This window comes from Dromiciops gliroides, chromosome 3 (assembly GCF_019393635.1).
Source record: "Dromiciops gliroides isolate mDroGli1 chromosome 3, mDroGli1.pri, whole genome shotgun sequence".
NCBI classification, from domain to species: Eukaryota; Metazoa; Chordata; class Mammalia; order Microbiotheria; family Microbiotheriidae; genus Dromiciops; species Dromiciops gliroides.
Window position 1 is genome coordinate 455,749,347 of NC_057863.1, and position 14,232 is coordinate 455,763,578.

General features: G+C 38.3%; 1 protein-coding gene across 5 annotated transcripts in view; it reads right to left on the minus strand.

The window, feature by feature from the left end:
* Positions 1–13,076, minus strand: part of TANK (TRAF family member associated NFKB activator) — a 91,397-nt gene extending 78,321 nt beyond the window's left edge. For 2 of the 5 annotated variants that reach the window (XM_043996313.1, XM_043996314.1), the window contains exon 1: positions 4,691–4,782. The gene's annotated coding sequence lies outside the window, so the exon portion shown is untranslated. Of the gene's footprint in view, positions 1–4,690; positions 4,785–12,905 lie in introns of those variants that run through there. The other 3 variants (XM_043996312.1, XM_043996311.1, XM_043996315.1) reach the window with 3 other exon arrangements.
* Between the last annotated feature and the right edge of the window lie 1,156 nt (positions 13,077–14,232).

Here is a 14,232-nt window from a genome sequence, read left to right on the forward strand (position 1 = left end):
GGGTGATACAGATGTAAAATGTCAGATGAAGTCACTCTATCATTAGTTTTACCTAACTTTTATGTTACAAAAGACTTCATATGACATGAGAGTAATCTATAAATGCATGTAATATTTTTTAAAAAAGACATCAATAATACTTAGATGAAAAAAGGAAGGTATAGAGTAAGGTTGCCATGCTGCATCTGTGGAGATGTCACTGAAGTCTCTGGTACTATCAGATGGTCCAGCATTAGAAACTGAAATGATTTTATCAGTGGAAATGACATTAAGAAGGCATTACCATCTGCTTTGCCACTGCACCCTAAGGATCATGGGACTTTTCTATCTGACTTGCAGCTAAATCTTCTATATGTTATCTCCCCTATTAGATTGTAAGTTCCTGAGAGGAGGCCTTGTATTACTTTTCTTTCTCCCCAAAACTTAACATAGTGTTTTGCCCTTAGTAAGTGCAAAATAAATGATTCATTGATTTATCGTGCCTGACAGTAAGTAAATAAATGTCTGTTCCCAAAATCTATTTCCCTCTTTAGAGAAGATTTTCCTAAACCAAACAGCTTCACCCCTTATCCTAGTGCCCAGAATGGGTTAGAAATATGATTATTACTTTCTGTGGAACTGGGTATGCAAAATCAAACTTAAGCTATTACCTCAACTTTTACCAAGAAACACTTCCTTTATGAGAACCAATTAAGTCAAATTTGCCCTAGTTCGTTGATGAAGAGCTGTATTTCTTTTACAACTAACACTCTTCAGATCCATCTTCAAAAAGTATCTATGTAGGTAATGTAGGGAGGATACTGAATTTAGTCAACAGAGACAACCAATCCAGATAAGGACCACTTACTTTTTATTTAGTGCTTTAACAAGGGACTTTCTTCACAATAGCCCTGTGAGATAAGTGGTATCTCAGTTTCCTCATCTGTATAAGTGACTTCTAAGATCCCTTCCAATTCTGAATTCTGCAAGTCTAAGTTACAAAACAAAAGCAGAAACGAGTCATTTCCAATAAACCCAATGGGAAACAAGTAAGAGGTTTTATATGTCATTTGGTTAATAGGTTTTTTACTGTACACATCCATCTTTACATTCAAATGTGTTTAATGCATGCGATGAAAAGTAAAAAGCAAAATAAAAATAGGCTGTCAGTTATTTCTCTTCTATAAAAGCACTGCCACTCAGTCATGTCAGCAAATGCATATGCATTATATTACTATACCATAAAGAAAACTATCCAAATGGTCTGCTTAACCGACAGCCAACTTATTTTAGCTAATACTCAGTTGTGTGAATAATAGCTGTTCACTTTCTGTAGTCAATACTTCCCTCTGACTTCATTCTGATATACTCCACAGCTCACTGGAGATGTCAATTGCTGAATTATAGGGCCTGTCTCAGGTGATCATTTTCAAAGTGAGCAAAAAATTGTTTGATTAATTGTTTGTGAATGTCAAAAAGAAGTTTTCTCATAAACTTTTCCTCTTCCCAAGATATATTTTCTCCCAATATAAAGCCAAACCAAAGTACAACAGATTCTCCTGTGAGCTCCTTGAAGGCAAGGACTGTTTGCATTTCCAGTTCTCAGCACAGTGAGTAGCACATAGTAAGTGCTATCTAATTACTGACTAATCAATGAATAAGCAAAGTATTGTATTAAGCCTCTATTATGTGTTGGGGTGAGGGGGTATGGAGGTCAAAAAGCAAACAGTTCCTGTTGGGGAGTTTTCACTCTCCTGAATTAAGAAAAATTGTTCTGGTTGGATACTTCTTCAATTCCCAGTCCTACCTGGGTGTTTCAGAATACTGTCATGATTTCAGTGCCATGATGGATGTAAGATAATGCATGGCCTTTATAGGGTGTTTTCTCTACTATACATTATGAAAATCCACTATGATAATTTACTGCTATGGGGGAAAGTCTTAGCAATGATCTCTATGATAAAATTTCCCTTATAACATTGTGAAGCAAGTCACAAAAGAATGAAACTGATGCTTTTACTGGGAGTTTCATTCTTGGTTTCTGTTGGGTCATACTATAGAGCAACGATTCTTGGCAGAAGCTATACTTTTATAATGTTGCTAAAGAAAAAAAGAAAGACTATTTAGCCAAGAATCATCTCCTCTCTCAATAATATATTCAAGTCCTTTCCCTGCCATCCTCAAGAGGAATGAAAGTGACCCAGACCCCTCACATTTTTCTTCCTGTTACTACTGCTGTACCATGGGAATCACTTCCCCATTAATTTGGATTTACTCAAGAGGACTTTTATAAACTATACTCATGTTTTTGATCATTTTTCTGTGTCTTAATGAGAATTCTTTCTTGTTGCCCCACCCCCCCCTCCCCCTGAAATCTCTGATCTGTGCTGAGAAGGAGAACCATCCTATTCTTCCTCATTGTAAATTTTGTTTGGCACTTATTACACCTCCTTCCTTATATGTGACATGCTGTCAAAAGCTTCTCCTATGAGATAAAGGAAACTTTTAAGTAGCAATGTTTTTGTACTTTTTGGTAATTAAAATGTGCCATTACCAGAGCAGTTAATTTTTCTTCAGCTTAATTATGTTCACAGATTTCTTTAATCCTTGATTAGTACTGCTTTTACTCTGTTAAAGTCTAGGTTAATAGTGAATTTTACAGACCAAGTCGGCATATTATGGAACAGTTAACACTGATGTATCAGGATTCTAATGGGCTTCCTTTTCAGAACTTGTCACAAGTTCTGTGACAAGGACTTTCCCATATAAGTTGTGGTGTCACCCCATGAGACCGTGTAAAAGCTGAGAAAAAACAATATTGTAGCAAGTATATTCACAATATTTTAAAGCCTATTAAGATTCAGGGTATATTATCTGCAGAGGATTGACATGGCTTAGTAGACAAAGAGCTGTCTTAGGGACCAGGAATTTGTGTTCAAGTCCCAACTATGATAAATACTGGCTCTGTGATCATATGTCACAACTTCTCCTGAACTCTAGGCCAGTGGATTCAAACTCAAATAGAAATAGGGGCCACTAATCCAGTACATAAAGATTCCTGTGGGATGAATACATTAATTTAGAAAAACACATATTAACATTAACTATGTTCTACTGTGTTGTTATTTATTTTGTTAAATATTTCCCAGTTACATTTTAATCTGGTTCCGTCAATGTGGCAGTTTGAGTACCTGTGTGTTTGACACCTCTCCTCTAAGCAATTTTTAAAAACTAAGCTGTCCAGGGGCAGCTAGGTGGCACAGTGGATAGAACACCAGCCCTCGATTCAGGAGGATGTGAGTTCAAATTTGGCTCAGACACAACACTTACTAGCCGTGTGACCCTGGGCAAGTCACTTAACCCTCATTGCTCTGCCAAAAAAAAAAAAAAGGCTTAAGTTGTCCAGGAGGCAGCTGGGTGGCATGGTGGATAAAGCACTGGCCCTGGATTCAGGAGGACCTGAGTTCAAATCCAGCTGCAGACACTTGACATGTACTAGCTGTGTGACCCTGGGCAAGTCACTTAACCCTCACTGCCCTGTCCAAAAAAAAAAAAAAGGCTAAACTGTCTACATGGTACCAATCTGCCAACCTGCATTGGTGGAGAGTGTCCTTCATCATGGAGTTTCCTATATCATTGAAATCACAGGTATAGACCATTATCCCTAATTGTTCCCCAGAATACCTAGAAACTTATGAACTAATATTTGAAATCTCCTGAAACAGTGATTTCTTTAGCTGTAAAATCATATATAATACTAAGGCATGGGTGGAAGAAACAAGCATTTACATAGTGCCTGCTATGTGCCAAGTACTGTGCTAAGCACTTTTTACAAATATCTCATTTTATCTTCACAACAATTCCCTAGTAAGCACAGTTAAAGGAAATCAGACACTAAATTAATAATTTCAACAACAGTTTGCTTTCCCTGTGCCTCCAGGGGAAATAATAAACGATGGGCCGCATTGTTCCCATCAGTCATCCTTATGCCCATTGTCCAGGTGGAGAAACTCATGAAGAGAGGTTAGTTATGAGAGTGACCGGCTTAAAGTTTAATTGGAAAACCCCTTCTCTTTCCTGCTGTGTGTGTGTGTGTGTGAGAGAGAGAGACACTGTGTGAAAGACAGTGTGAGAATAGTATGAGTTCGTGTGTATGTGATAGAATGAGTGAGTGAGACTGAGTATGTGAGTGTGTGAGAGAAAAAATGTGTATGAATGTGTGGAATAGTGCAAGAAAATGTGAAATAGTATGTGATAAAGTGTGTGTGATATTGAGTGTGAGACAATGAGTGAGTTAGTGTGTGTGTGAAAGAATCTGAGTGTTTAAGAGTGACTGCATGAGAGTGAGTGTGCAAGTAAGTGGATGTGAGATAGTGTGTTTGAGACAGAGAGGGTGAGAGAGCGTGTGAGACAGTGTGAGATTAAGTGACTATGTCCCGGTGTGCGCGCATGCACGTGTGCGCGCTCGCCCGGCCCGCCACGGCCATCACTCGGCTCCTCCCCACCGTAGAAGGGCGGCCGCACAGACTTGTGGACAAACTCGCGGCTCCTCTCGCGCCTCGCCCCCGCCCCCTGACCTCCGCTCCTCCTCCCCCTCTCCCCCGCTCCCCTGCCGGTGCCCCCCAGACCCCCGGAGCCCAGACCCCCGGCCCCGCCGCAGGGAGGGCCAGCCGGGCCACACAGGAAGGAAGGAATGCAGCCGGTTACTCACAGTTCAGGAATTCGGAGCCCAACTTTATCGGCTTGGCAGCACCCAAAGCAGGGACTGTAACCGGAAGTCGCTTTCGGTTCCAGTTCAGAGGGCAGCTCCTGCGAGCCGAATCATTAACCCCTTGTAGGCACGTCCCTCCTCTCCACGACTGCTCACGAGGAGCAGAGGAAAACCGCAGCTCACACGGCCCTTCCCGGAGATGCCCGGCGAGAGCAGCCCAGCCGAACCTAAAGGTTACCAGGACCACTCCTGCAGAGAGCCAGCCCCCTTGTTTCACGGATAAGGAAACTGAGGCCCAGGGAGGTGTTCTTTGAGTAATTTGCCTGAGGCCACACGGGCTGTAAATGGCCGAGGTGGACTTCAAAGCGGGGAAGGGGGGGGGGGGCTCTAAAAGTTTTTGTAGTTTTGTTGAAAAACATCCTAAGTTTGGGCATTGCTTGGTAGCTTACTCATTTTACTGCCCATGATCATAAAACAGCCTTGCCCTCCACCACTATGGCTGGAAGAATGTCCACAAGCAGAACAGCCTCTCCTCTCCTCGAAGTCTCTTCATCTACTACTGGCAGAAAATCAAGAGGCATTTGTTAATCATTGCCCCGAAGCTCCGGGGATTCCAAGAAATGCAGAAGTTAGTTCCTTACTCTCAAGGAACAGACCAATGCTCAAATATAGACATACAGAATATCTACAAGGCACAGGGGTGGTAACTGGCCTCATTCCACACCCTGATGGTCTTTGAGTGTCTCTATAGCTTGAAGACAGGATGGAGTTGGAGATTCGACACTAAATTCGATACTAGCTCCCAACTCCAACACTAGTGAGCTGCTTGACCTTGGATAAGTGGCTTCACTTCTGAGGTTTCCTCATCTGAAAATGGGGGCAATTATATCTACTTATCTCACGAAGTCATTGTGAGGAGGAAGATCAAATGAGCAGATACATGAAAAACACTTTGTAAGCCACAAAACATGAGATGAATGTGATTTTTAGAGTTATGAGGTGAAAGGGAAGCCACTCCCTTGAGGAAGATGGGTCTTAGGCCTTTAACTCCAGGTTCCTTGAGCGATGGATACTGCACTTCTATCCATATTTTTCCCAACAAGGCCCATCTTCACCCTTGCCCTGGATTTGCTTCTAGAAAGTGGAAAAACTATTGGGTCATCTGCTGTTACAAAGGGAAGTCCCTCTCTTCTCTGTTCTTGCTAGAGTGAACTCATCTTATTGGACACACACCTCACACAGAACCTGCTTGCCCTTCAAGAGACCAATCTATTATGCCTTCAAAGAGTTTATGGAGTGCTAGCTGATTTTTAAATGGAAATATCTATGACTTGAAAAGTCCCTTGCTCTCTTCTGCTTATCCAAATCCTGTTGATTCTTCAGGCCCCAAGTCAAATTCCATCTTCACAACTTTTTTTTTGATCCATTCACCTACCCCCTCTACCACTCTTTTCCGAATTCCTATTGCATTTGTCTGTACCACCAACATGAAACAGATAATTCTTTGTCTTATAGCTACTTATGTGTAAGTACTTTATCTCTTTAACTAATGAAGTTATTGGAAGAGTGGGGTGGAAAGGAGTGAGCAATTCTTTTTTTTCCAAAATTACCCAGCACAGTACCATATATTTTATATATATATATATATAATGTATGTGTATATATATATGTACGTATATATATATATATATATATGAAGTGTTACATTGTTATATAAATTTGGAGGCTAGGGAACTATGAACAAGATTTTTATTTCTTAAAAAATAAGTTCTTAAGTACAAAGTATTGTAGATAGAGCATTGATTAAGCTCATACTATCTTAGTACTAAAGATATTAAGCTTTTAAGACTTTTGGAACACTACAAGCAAAAGGAGAGACAGTCTTACAACTTAAGAGGTTTATTATGGGGGAATACAACACATAAAAGGGAGCAAAAAACATCTGAGGCTTTTGGGGGAAAAGGGAGGTTCATGGTGGAGAGATCCCAAGAATCCAGAGGAGAGCTGAGAAGGGACTGAAGGATTGATGGAGATTAACTTGGACCCTTCCTCAGATAGAGCTTCCAGGCAGCTACTGGAATGGAATTTAATAGTCTTATGAAAACCTTTATTCACAAATTAGAGCAGAAGCATCAAGACCGAAGGATCAGGGAGAAGGACAGAAATCAGGATGGGGGGCATAGGAAAAAGTCTACTTTGTAATGTGGTCTAGAAATTGTCAGATAAAATGGAGCCCAAGGGAGAGGAGAGCCTCTCCTTTTGAATTCTTTTTTTTTTTTATTCCTGCTCAGGAGAGAGGTTGCATGGTATGGTGGAAAGAGGAAAATGAAAAAAAAAATATTTGGAGTCAAGAACCTGAGTGTCATATTCTGCTCCTTTTCACTTATTACCTCTGTGACATTGAGTAAGATGCTTACCTTTCTGAGCCTCAGTTTCCTCAATTATAAAATGAGAGTTAGGCTAGATGACCTTTAGTGTCTCACATCCTATACCCTGTCGCCTTGGAAGTACAGAGTAAAATATCAGGTTATATAAGATGACCACAACTTATTCACATTCAGGCGATCATGGAATGTTAGTGTTTCAAAAAGCTTTAGAGATCATCTGTCAGGATTATTGGAGGCAGCTAGGTGGTACAGTAGAAAGGGCAGGAGTCAAGGAAAATCCGAGTTCAAATCCAGGCTCAGACACTTACTAGCTGAGTTTCCATGGACATGTCATTTTACCCTGTTTGCCTCAGTGTCCTTATCTGCAAAATGAGCTGGAGAAGGAAATGGTAAACCTCTCCAGTATCCTTGCCAAGAAAACCCCAAATATGGTCATGAAGAATTGGACAGTATTGAACAATAACAACCAAGATTATTAATGTAGGGTTTGTGAGCTTTTTTGTGTGTGTGTGTGAGGCAATTGGGGTTAAGTGACTTGCCCAGGGTCACACAGCTAGTAAGTGTTAAGTGTCTGAGGCCAGATTTGAACTCAAGTCCTCCTAAATCCAGGGCCGGTGTTCATTCTATCCACAGTGCCACCTAGCTGCCCACTGAACTTTTTTTTTTAAGTATTTTGATGATTATTTCAATAGAATTGGTTTCTTTTGTACACTTAAATGTTTTATTTTGTGCATTTAAAAACATTCTATGATCTGTGGAGTTTCACTAGACTATCTAGCCTACCTACCTCTTTTCACAGATGATTCAATTGAGGCCCAAAGAAATCTTATGATTTACTCAGAGTCACAAAGCTACTAAGTGACTGAGCCAAGGACTTGAACCCAGAATTCTTGGCTCCCAGTCCACACTTTCTGCTAGACCAATTAGAAATACTCCCAGGTTAGCAAGTACTTTTAAAATAAAAAGACATTAAGAAGGCTAAGATATTGTCCAGGCACTACTCAATAAAAGGTAGCTTATGTAGAAAATTGGAAGGTCTAAAACTAGAGATTTCACAAAATGGGGGGTGGGGTGGCTGATGATGAGGTGATTTGGTAAGGGGAGGGCTAGGTTGGGCACTAAACTGGGAAGCTTTGGGAAGAGCCAAGAGATTATTACAGAAAGTATATGGGAGACAAATCCATTTTATTTTCATTTGCCTCATGATAGAAATGGTTTTTATAGCTCTGAAAATTATCTTGATGCCACCTTTTATCTCTCTGTTGAAGTAGGGTTAATACCAAGTGGGTTAACAGGTTTAGTTATATTAATGGTCACATTATATTAAGAAAAAATTATATCTTTATCTACATGGATCAGTATAACTGGAAACTCTAACTGGCAGGGTTTGCCTGAAAATTCAGCCTTTTCTTTCTTTACTGAACTTTTGGAGTTTCCCTTTCTCAATTTAAGTACAATCCTAAGGTGAATTACTTCCTCCTACTCAGAATCTGGGGTCAAATCTTCACTCAACTACTTACAACTTGTGTGACATTCAGCAAGTCCCTTAACCTCCCTGGGTTTCAGTTTCATCATGTGTAAAATGAGACTTTTTATTTCCAGAGCAATGTTTAACCAGTGCCAAATCCTTCCTGCTTGGTACACCATGGCAAAAAAGTCATATTTAGACTACAAATCTTCCTCTTTTGCTGAGGAGGTCTGAAGAGGCCCCAAGGCAATGTTTTTGTTTCTCTCTTTAGGCTGAAAAGCTCCTGCCTACTTTCTTTCTTCTTTTTTTTTAGGGGCTGTGAGGTTTAAGTGACTTGCCCAGGGTCACACAGCTAATAAGTGTGAAGTGTCTGAGGTCGCATTTGAACTCAGGTCCTCCTGAATCCAGGGCCACTGCTTTATCCACTGCGCCACCTGGCTGCCCTCTGCATACTTTCTTTTAAGACTGTTTGGTTCTTAGACTAGGTTGGCCACTCTCTGAGGTACCCTCTATCTCAGAAATTCTGTGATTCTGGTAAGGGTTTTGCCCTGAATCTTTTCCTAATAAAATATGGATAAGCTTGCTAGAAGTTGCCTCACATCTCTTCATCTTTCAGTTTTATCATAAACTTTTTTTTTTTAAGTGAGGCAATTGGGGTTAAGTGACTTGCCCAGGGTTACACAGCTAGTAAGTGTTAAGTGTCTGAGGCCGGATTTGAACTCAGGTACTCCTGACTCCAGGGCCGGTACTCTATCCACTGCGCCATCTAGCTGCCCCTATCATAAACTTTAAGCTAATTCAATGTTACACTGCATACTCACTGATAAAAAGGCTATATACATTTTACAGCCTTTTCTCCATTTCTTGCCTGGTTATTTGAGCTTCATCTGAGTCTATTTTTTTTACCCAACTTGCTTCCTAAAAAAAGGCGAACTTTTTCTAAACAAATTTAAAATTCCCTTAGGTTAGACATTGTATGTTTTGAACAATTCAACCTATATATATTAAGAACTATGTGCTTAGCATTGTATTAGGCTCTGATGATACAAAAGAAAAATTTTTAAGTTTCTCCTCTTAAGGAGTTTATTGTCTACTAGCAGAATGTAAATCAAACAATAGCTTCCTCATGTCTTTATTATTGGGTAACCTATTTAAATTGGTCACCATTAGGCAAAGCCAAGTTTTTGGACATGGATATGCTGAAGCCAGAGAGTTCCAGAGAACTGAGAGCCTGTTAATTTTTCATTGTGCATTTTACACCTCAGAAATCGGCAAATTGCTACAAACTAGGGCTTGATTCCTTGTTTTATCAATTGTCTCTAGACCTAAGAAAGTGTTAACAATGCAGATTAAATTTAGAAGTGTGTTAACTTTATGGTTCCCTCTCCTTCCCCTACCCCCACAGCTGGTTGTTAAACATTTACCAACATATCTTTGCTCTTGTGTAATTGTAGGCTTAAGTAATATTAGAGTAGTGGAAATTATTCTCAAACAAAATTTCCCCTTCCCCCTCCATGATGATGTAATATGTTATACCCCAGTCTTTAAACATGTCTTATGCCCACAATCAACTCCTCCACAGATCTCCAGAAGTCTTTCAAGTGTGAGCTATCCTCAATCCAATCAGGTCCTTTAAAAATGGAGTCCAACCCCTTCATAGGATATTCATGCATGATCTTCCTTGCCATGACTAGGAATTGGGTTAGTGAGGCCATCATGGGGGGGGGGAGGCAATCTTTCAAAAGAATTACATATCTTTTTAAACAGGCTCCCTCAGAAAAAGGTTGTAACAGTTAAAAATACTGCTTTCTCATAATTGATGTTGTAACACAGAATTGCATAACAAGTTCTTTCTTACCTAAACCAGACATTCTTGATGACCTACATATAGAAATAGATCTAGTTTCCACTGTACAGTCCTTTTCAGGTTAGTGAGTAGAATTACTTTGTTTTCTGGAAATAACTTCAGGCCTATTAAAATAATACTTGCAATGATAATTTCTGGAGAAGGTACTCATTTACCAGACTGATAATTTATTTAGTTATCTCTGTGAGTTTGGAGGCAAGGAGGAATCAGTTCATAAACATCTGTTGTAGTTGAAGAATGGAAAGGAATATGAATGAAGCATTCATTCTTAGAGTCAAATTGTCATGTGTAAAATACCATTAACAATATCATCTCCAGGGACAATTTTATATCTATTCTCCTGAAAAATGGCTTTTGCCATTTTTTTTGGCAAATGAAATAATATGTTTGACCATTTCTAATTTGTAATTTCAGTTGATGTTTTAGCCTAATTTCAGTTTGTTCTTTAAACAGCAATGGCTACTAAGTTTTTCATTCTCCATCATTTTTCCTCCCCAAGCCCTTAAGTGGGACTACTTTGTTCTTTGTTTTTGTTTGGGTATATAGGCCTTTTGTAGGCTTTAATGGCCTGCTTTGTTGTTTTTTGAGTAGTATGTTTGTATATGTATGTGTATATGAACAAGCTGACATGTACATGCATATGCATACACACATAAGTATTCCTCTATCTTGACTTTTAAATATGTATCTCTATAATATATAATATAATAAAACACATACACATAAATATAATATTTAAAAGTCAAGATGAGTAATATTTTGGTAAGTAATTTCCTAAAGTGAAGACTCCTTTTATTATGCAAATTAGCACTGGTTTCCCTGGGTTTTGTGTTTCTTTGGCTGTTCTTTTTAAAATTCAGGTTTCTCTCCTTTTCCTAAAAACTGGGACAACTGTCCATGTATGTAATTTAAAATCCTCCTCATTTTTCACTATTGTGGAGTAAAGCATTGCACAATCAGAACAGTTTATAAGAAAGCAATGAACATCTATTTAGTAAATGCTCCTTTAAGGAATCATACCGTTGTGTATTACTTATGAATGGCTGTCAAAGCTTCAGGTGAACTTACTGTAGTTGACAGGAAAAATAGGACTCCTGTTTGAGTGTCTTGCTTTTCTAAAGCTCCTTTGTATCATTCTCACCTCTCTTCATTAACCAACTCCGCCTTCCTATGATAAACATCAGACTATCCAATTTATTATGTGTTGCCAGAGCAAGCCCACATCATGCTCAAGAGAAGCCCTCTATTCATCGCTGAGCTGTTATTTACCAATTTCATCTTTACATTGTCTTCTAGATAACAGTAGCAGGTAATCTGTACAATTAATTCCGTCCCTGCTAATCTTTCCCAGAAATGTCTGGGGGAGATTTAATTGTATAAGAGTAAGATAAGGCATCATTAACTAAGCCTTTTGGTCATTCATCATCAGCCAATCTATTTTGAGTTCTTAGTAGGTAATACAGCACTATATTTAATACAGTACTAAGTAATAAAATATCAAAACCATTCATGCTTCGAAGTTATATATCACTCAAAGAAGATAATATTAATACTAGTAAGTCTGGTAATAATTAGTCTGCTTTACAAATATAGTCACTCATATAAAATGAGGAATACTTTAAAAGAAAGGTAAATATTTGTCTCAACCTCTTACTGTTGCCATGTCTTCAAACACTAGGTGGCCTACAACTGATGCTTCATTTGTTTCCTGATCTATCAACTTGTCCCAGCATTATTTCCAAGGTTCTAGCACAATCTAGTAAAAGTAGTAATGTTTGATTATGAAGATTAAAAGGTGAACTTTACCAGAATCAGGCTCTTGTACTTACTATAATGAAGTAAATTTAAATAATCTAAGATAGGAAATAAAAAGAGTTCAGCTGACTATTGTATTAATACTTTAGAGTAAAATAAGATTGACAAACATATGTTTCCCATAAGATGGAAAATACCAAACCCAAGCTCACAATGGAATGGGAATCCTTTATCAGTTTAGAATTAATCCTTCAAATTTCATCCAAAAAAAAAAACAACCAGAAAAGAAAAATTGCAACTATATTTAGTTTATTATCCCAAGAAGAAACAGCCATCTAATCAACTCATGTACAAATCTTAAGTGTGTTTGGTCTTTTCTCCTGAAATATTATATAATAAACTTTAACACTAGAAAAGGCCTACATTCCTAAATTGAACTAAAGAGAAATAGTCTTAAATAGGACCATAGATTCTCATGGTTTTGCTCACTGGGAAGCTAGAAAGAACAATTTAAAAAAATAATAACATCTATTTTAATTTCTTCTTGAATTCCTTACACTAGCCAAATTCCCTTCAATGGCAAGGGAGTCTTTCAGAAATTTAGGGATTATAGGTTTAGGCTATACATTATGCTTTTAACACAAGCTAAAGAGTAGTTAAAATGGATATACTGTAATTTAATTTTATATACTAATTTAGTAATTGACAATCAACAAGCACAAAAGCTTTTTTCATTACCTTATTAGAAACCTCTTGGTTACTTCTGAGTCATAGATTATTCTTCTTTAAATATTTAGGCAATTATGTTGTCTGAAAGCTTTGTCACCAGGTTTTCAAAATGCAGCCCACAGTGAAACTGTCCTGAGTCTAACATGTATCTTATCTGGGAACTTCCACTGAGAAATCCCCTAACTTGAAGACTTCCTTATTTGCAGCTACTAACAGCCAATCCCTGCAAAATATTGAAATGAACAAAGTCTACCAGAAGATATTTTGCAAACCACCCTGCCTGTAACTCTAGCTGACTTCCTTCTTCAATCGAAAGACATTTATCATGACTAAAACTTATTCTTGTACAATTAGGACATTTAAAAAAATTGTGCAAAAGTTGCAAATCAAAATATTTTTAGATAAAACACCATTTTCAATCAGTTCTATACCATTATTTCCAGAAATAATTAATTTAAGAAGCAGTGAATTCAGCATTCAAGGCAAGACAGAAAGTAGTTAGCAAAGATTCAAATATTAGCAGAAGTAATCTTGGACTTTTGTTCCTCCATCCTTAATGTAGAAAGTATGTCCAGAAGGAACCTAGTAAAGGTTAATTTCCTAAGAGGCATTAAAAGGTTAGGTTGTCTCTTGGCATCGGAAATTGCCGCCTACCCAGAGGATAAACTTTCCTATTAGTAGCACATTTGGGACTTTGTTCTGACACTGATGTATCCTTGAAGGGGGAGTGAACAGACTGTGCCTTACTCTTGTCCTACTGGCAAGATTGACTTAAAATTGACTGTTTGATTTAGTAGTTTCAGAAAATCTGGGTTATACTTCTGAACTCAATTATCCAGATGAGCTTTCTGATGTAAATGTTTCTTTCAATGATGCAGATCACTGGGCATCTTGTTCACCTCTTGCTGGTATTTTTCATGAGTTTGCCACAGGGGGTCCACCCAATATGCCTTTCTTGTTTTCTATTGATATTAGGAAAACACCTATGCAGCACAGAGGTTGTCTCCTGGCTACTCACTCTCTCAGACCAACTCATCTTCACTTTCAATTATAGATTTCTTAGCTGGTATCCTTTACTCTATTTCTTTGTAGTTTGTGGTACAGCCTACTCACATCTAGCATGTCTTCTGAGTAGTTATTCTTCAGAGACTGTAGTGGTCCATGTCTCATGACCATAGAACAATACCTGTGGAATATTGTTATTAAAAAAATAGAACATTGTTTCTGGAGAAGTTTGGGGTCATTCCCCTGTATAATCCATCTTGCCTTCCTCTAGTTCTGGTCCCAAATCACTTGCAATGATTGTATAAGATTTTACATATATAACACATTCATA